This window comes from Trichosurus vulpecula, chromosome 4 (genome assembly GCF_011100635.1).
Source record: "Trichosurus vulpecula isolate mTriVul1 chromosome 4, mTriVul1.pri, whole genome shotgun sequence".
In the NCBI taxonomy this organism is placed as follows: domain Eukaryota; kingdom Metazoa; phylum Chordata; class Mammalia; order Diprotodontia; family Phalangeridae; genus Trichosurus; species Trichosurus vulpecula.
Genome location: NC_050576.1, coordinates 401761664 through 401768303, shown reverse-complemented (window position 1 = coordinate 401768303; position 6640 = coordinate 401761664). Strand labels below are relative to the sequence as shown.

The 6640-nt window shown below is 37.3% G+C and overlaps 1 pseudogene; it reads right to left on the bottom strand.

Moving 5' to 3' along the window:
* Positions 1–2705: 2705 nt before the first annotated feature.
* On the bottom strand, positions 2706–3429 carry LOC118847323 (annotated as a pseudogene).
* Positions 3430–6640: the final 3211 nt, after the last annotated feature.

Below are 6640 nucleotides of genomic sequence, written 5' to 3'. Positions count from 1 at the left end.
TCATGATGATGACAAGAGAAAAGAAAATGAATCTAATGAAAACCCTGCTGCACCATCTGCAGCTCTCTCAGTCTTACCCACCCCTTGGTCTGCTCACACACAATGACACCCTAGTCCTTCTCCCATACAACCTTTGACTCTATCATCACTCTGTTTCCCACAGTCTTCTTTAACACCACCAATCATAGCATATTCACCTTCTGACGTCTTACTGGTACATCTTTGTAGAATTTGTAGTTGTAGCTCACTCACTTCCTCCACGATTCTGACACTGGTTATTGTATGTGGATTAAAACTTCCACTTTGACTCTGTGATTTGGAAGACCTATTTTCAGCATCCCAGTATACTGAGTGAGTGGTAATGTTCACACTATCAACACAGTAAAGATGTCATTTGATCTAGTGTCAGGACTAGTGAGTGGTATGACTGAACTTGAGACCAGGAGGGTGTAACAAGTAACAATGCTACTTGTAGCTGCTGTGGGGGATGTAAGACCAATAACACCAGCACACAGAAGAGCCGCTAGCACAGGTTCTTTGATCTGCTTTTCTAAAGGAAAGGAACTTTAAAGAGGTCAACAATCTTACTTTAATTAAACATACACACACACACATACACACACATATATCATTCTCTTAGTTCGGGGGAAAAGTCAGCACCTTGAACTTCAGAGAAAATACAAACAGAAATTACAAGAAGAAATTATATAAACAGAGCAAATACAAACAGCAAAGATCAACATACAGGACTTCCAACTGTCTGACCAAAAGTAATACATAGTTACCAGAGAAAGAAGCACCAACATCTGGGTTTTTCAAAGCTGGGGGGCTCGTTAATGGCTACCCAGAATCTTATCTGGCTACATCACATGAAACTTCTTCCCATGAGTGAGCCCTAAAGCAAAATGCTAGCCTCAGAGTATATATACCCTTCTTCAGGGAAAGAGGTCATCACAACCCTCGTGACCCAGGCTTGTGTGACTCAGGCTTCCATGTGACTTATTTTCAAGGCAGGTCACATAGGCCTATTAAGAGGTGAGGAAGATCTTCAAATTGTATTAACACTACAGAAGGACACCTTTATGGCATGCGGGCTTGGCAGTGTTATTTTTTGAGGGGAGGGTTGTTTACATAAACAATAAAAAAATTACAAAATTCATGGGCCTATATAGGGTATGATGATTTATCAATGAAAATTTAGAATAACGGCTAGAGAAGAGGTACTCACACATTTATTTATTGTCCAATCAGTCCATGTGAAATTTCTTCCTATGTCCAGGAGGAGTGTCTGTGTGTGTGTGTGTGTGTGTGTGTGTGTGTGTGTGTGTGTGTGTGACTTCCAGGTGGGCTGAGAGGGCTAAAGTCAGTCATTTCAGGGTGAAAGCAATATGATTGACTGCTGTTGGATTTCTCTCAACTATAGGGCAGGATCTGAGTTGTAGAATCTGGATTTCATGATCGGTGCAAATAGGTGAGTAAGTCTATCAGGAATAACGGCCTAGTGTAAGAGTTTTTCCACCCTTTCCACCATAGCCTCCATGGAAATCTCAGTGTGGGGTCGACCCAATGCAACTGGAGAGCTCCTCCCCAATGCCAAGAAAGGTGGTGGAACTCAATGTAGACCCTGGAGGTAGCAAGGGGTGTGCGTGTGTGTGTGTGTGTGTGTGTGTGTGTGTCCAGATCTGTTTCAGAGTAACAGGAGATAAGAGTAGCTAGTAAGAGGGGTTGCTGTATGGTTTGGTGTTCATCTAGACTGGTAGGGAGCATAGTGGAGAGACACCTAGGTCTGGAGTTAGAAAGACCTGAATTGAAATCCAACATCACACACTAGCTGTGTGAACCTGGGGAAATCACTTAACCTGTTTGTCCCAGTTACCTCAACTATGCACTTGCCTTGCAGGGTAGTTGTAAGGACCCATTAAGGTAATATTTGTAAAGCACTTAACAGAATTAGCTATAGAAATGCTCATTCCCATCCCTTCTCCTACCTCAATGGACAAGACTAACAGCAGTTGTGTGCTCTCTCTCTCCTCTTTCCCACCTCAGTGATCCAGACAAAACTGGAGAGCCTCACCTGACTTTCAGCTTCATCCAGGGCCCAGATAAGGTGGTGGAAGTCTTTTGAAGGTTATGGAGGCAGCTAATATAGCCCCCATCCAGGGACCAAGCAAAGTCCCCAAGGAAGCCAGAATAGCCAAGGTCTCCCTTTATCAGACATCTGATAGGTATTAATTAGATGCCAAGTTAAGGTCAAGCCCAGCTAATTCTTTTTTTAATGGGAGATTAAAGTTTATTTTATCATGTATATATAAGTCATTCCAGACTCAATGGAAAATATGCTATTTACAAAAAGTATTGCAAGATTAAAAAAGAAACACAGTATTTGTATTTTAATACAAGTGTCCAAAAGGAAACTGTAATAATTTGCAGAATACAATTCATTCTCTGCTGCTAAGCCTCAAGTTATAAAAAAGAGCCAAATGCCCAAGGTTTCCATTAATTTAGAAAAGTAACCCAAAGATGTGACTAAGGTGGAGGTAAACTTTGGCATTGCTATTTCCCAACAGTGAAACATAAAGTATTTTTACACATGGTCATCCATTAGTAGGTAAAGAAGCATTTCTTTCATCATATGTATCAATCTGGGGATTTTATTCAAAACCTTCTTCACCTCCAGAATCAGAATCCTCAAAAGCTGGGTTGTTTCATGGCTTAAAGTTTTCTAGAGACTTGCCAGCTAGCCTTTCTATCATATCTGCCATATGTTACACATGTCCTGCTAGTTCTGCCAGTTACTTATTTTCTTCTTTTAGATGGGCAATTTCATTGTCTTTTTGTTCAATTTCTTTATGTAATTTCTCATTTTCTTGCAGTGCTTCATAAAAAAGCCTCCCTCCATTTTTTGGCTGCTTCTTTCCAGTACTGAGAAGGGTTTTCTTTAATCATGAGATCAAAAGCTTCTTGAGAGACTCTTTGAAGGTTTTCATTATCACTATACTCTGGGTCTATAGCGGCATCAGTGTTAGAAGACTTGGATGTTAGTTGGTCATTACAAAGCTTCCTTTTGGATAAGGCCTTGATAGAAGTTGACTCATTTACTCTGTCAACTAGAGAACAAGCTGCAGATGGCTGAATCATCTTGAGTGTTCATCTTGGTATAAGGCTGTTGTTTGTGATGTCCAAGAAATAATTCTTTTTCAATTCTTTTTTCCCTTTTTTTGGAGGGGGGAAAGCAGTGCAATTGGCATTAAGTGACTTGCCCAAGGTCACATAGCTAGTAAGTGTGTCAAGTATCTGAGGCTGGATTTGAACTCAGGTCCTCCTGACTCCAGGGCTGGTGCTCTACTCACTTCACCACCTAGCTGCCCCAGAAATAATTTTCATAGTGTTTCTGGACCCTTCTTTTGTCTGCTTCATTCTGGAATTCATCAAAAAGTGGAGACTGGTGCCCAGTGCTGGTGGTGCACTCTCCCAAGGAGAGTCCAGGACCAAACCAAAGCAGCTGTACCATGACCTCAAGAAGCTAAATAGCTAAATACTGAGTAGAATTCTATGGATCCACTCCAAGAGCACAGTTAATTCTAAAAATGGGTTTTGGTGATGATGTCCTTTTCTTGGTTTGAGCCATTCTCCAAGTGACTTCACGTCAGAATTATTGGGGTTGAGGCTCTTAACTGGCTCTCAGGGTGATACTTTTGTGAGGTTTTCAGTATTACTCTAAATATGGACATGAAAACCTAGCTTGTGTATTTATAATGAATAAAAGGAAAAAATAAAAAAGAATTAAACTGTTTGATGCTATAAAGACCAAAACAGTTGGTTAATTTAATGATCATTTTCCTTGTCTTTTCAAAACCCAGTGATGATGTTGTGTAGACGGAGATAAAAACATGTTTAATTTCTGGGCCAGTAGGTATATTGAAGCTCTACATAGTGTCATGTCTTCTTTTTTTAATATATTAACTCTTTTAGGTGACAACATAAAATTACCATAGTATTCCATTTTCCCCAAAATATCTAACAATAGATTTTCATTTCAAGAAAGCCTATATGATAAATGATACATGTTTTGTTGAGAATGTCCATCTTTGCTTCCTTGTGAGTTTTCTTTTGTTCTCTGCTGTGCACTTTTTACTTTGTTCTTTTTTCCCCTCCCCCACCCCTGAAGGCTGCAATAAAGGTTAGATCTCTCTCTCTCTCTCTCTCTCTCTCTCTCTCTCTCTCTCTCTCTCTCTCTCTCTGTACATATATATATATATATATATATATATATATATATATACACCTACCCAAACATACTCTACTTCTGATATTTTTTATATTTGTTCATATCTCTTGTTTCCTATCCCTCCTGATTCCTCTACTTTACTTCTACCCACTACCTTACCCTCTTATTACTTGCCTACCCCCTTCAAAGATCCCTCCCCTATCCTCCCATTCCCATAAATCTAAACATCCTTCTATATCCCTCTTTTATCTATTCGCTCATTCTCCTCTCTAAAAATCCCTCCCTTGTCCTTTCAGCCCTCTCTATACCCTTACCATTTTATATCTTCTAAATTTAGAAGTCTTTTATACTCTTATAAATATATATGTATTGTTCCCTCTTAAACCCCTTCCCAATAAAGTAGGTTACCAGAACTATCAGCCCTCCTCCCCCATCTAATTCCTCTATAACCTTTCTTTCTCTTGCACCTCATTTGTATAAAATAGTTACTCTTTTTAGCTGTTTCTAAATAGTTTTACTTTTTAAATTCATATCATTGTCAGGTTTACCCCCCTTTTTCTTATGAGCTCACCAATTAATAAGAATCTTAGGCATACATTTTATATTTTACATTATATAAAAGGTAAATAGTCTGTCTTTATGAATCCCTTATAGTCAGTCTTTGGTATGTACCTTATGTTTCTCTTGGTTCTTATATGTCGAATCTTCTACTAAGTTCTGGATTCTTTAAACAAAGTCTTGAAAGTCTGAGAGTTTACCAAATGTCCATTATTTCTCATTCAAGATAATACTTAAATTTGCAGGGTGTGATATTTTCAGCCAGAGCCCCAGGTCTTTTGCTCTTCGATATATTGTTTTCCAAGACCTGCGGTTCTTTAATGTTTCTGCTGCTAGGTCTTGTGTAATTCTAATTGTGGTACCATCATATTTAAATTGTTTTAATCTTGATGCTTTTAATATTTTATCCTTGAGCTGGGGTTTCAAAATTTGACTATGATATCCCTATGAGATTTCCTCATAGGATCTCTTTTAAGGGGTGTTAGATGGATTTTTTTCTATTTTTTCTTTGCTGCCTTGTTCTAATGCTTCAGGACAATTTTCTTTAATTATTTCTTGTATTATTACATTGAGATTCTTTTTTTGGTCATAACTTTCAGTTAGTCCAACTATTTTTATATTTTCTCTTCTTGATCTATTCTCCAAATCTGTTGTTTTTTTCTTGTGTTTCACTTTCTCTTCTATTTTTTTTCATTATTCATGTTCTGTTTAATTTTTTATTGATCTCTTATAATTTCACCGGCCTCACTTTGTCTAATTCTAGTTTTAAAGGTGTCATTTTCCTCCTCAAGATTCTGGATCTGCTTTTCTAATTGGTTGACTTTTCTTTCATAACCTTCCTGTTTTTCTTGGGTTATTTTTTTTTTTTTTAGTTTTTTTCCATCTCTGTCATTTGATTTTTAAAGTCTTTTTTAAGATCTTCCATAAATTCTTTTTGGGCAAGTGACCATTTGACATTACTCTTTGGGGTTTCTTTACTTCAATATACTGCTCTGAAGATGAACCCCAGTCATCTCTATTCCTGTAATAGGTCTCTAAGGTTGTATTCTTGCTCCTTTGCCTGTGCATTTTTGTGACAATAACTTGATTTTTCCAATCACCTCTAGCCCATAGAACTCCATTTTTAAAGCATGTATCTTTCTGTAATATTCAAGTTCTTATAAAGACATATGTGATAAGCTAAAATCCATTGAAGAATCCAAAGTAATAATCGCATCTATCATCAAAGAACAGGTACAATTCTTTTGAAAACGTGAAGCTGCAGAAAACATCAGAGAGAAATCTACAGGGAGAATTTTTTAAATTCACAATTAAAATTTGAATTGGATGTTAAAATTAATAGGCAGATGAGCCATTTCCTCTACTACTGCATGTGTGTGTGGGAGGAGGGGAAGAGCTATTGTTGAATGGCTTAAAACTGGCAGGATTTTTTCTGTTGGGCTTATAAATGAATAGTAGTGAGGATTTCAAAAAGCCACTAATTTTTAGAATTCTATTTTATGGAATATATTTTTATGGAAATATTTAATGGAAGTTTTATTTAAGATAAATTTGCAGTTATATCTATAGTACACACACACACACACATATGTATATACATCACCTACATTTCACAGCATGCACTCTTTCCCACTCCCACCATCAGCTATCCACACTACAAAGAATAAGAAGGGAAAATATAGTTCAGCAAAACTAGCCACCATATTAAAAATATCATACATTATGTGGATTGTTCTGCAGTCATAGTCTTCCACATCTTTAGAAAGAAAACGAGATTGCTACTCATCTTTTCTTTTGAAATAAGCTTTGTAATTAAAATATTTCAGCATCGAGATTCAGTAGTTTTGTTGCTGT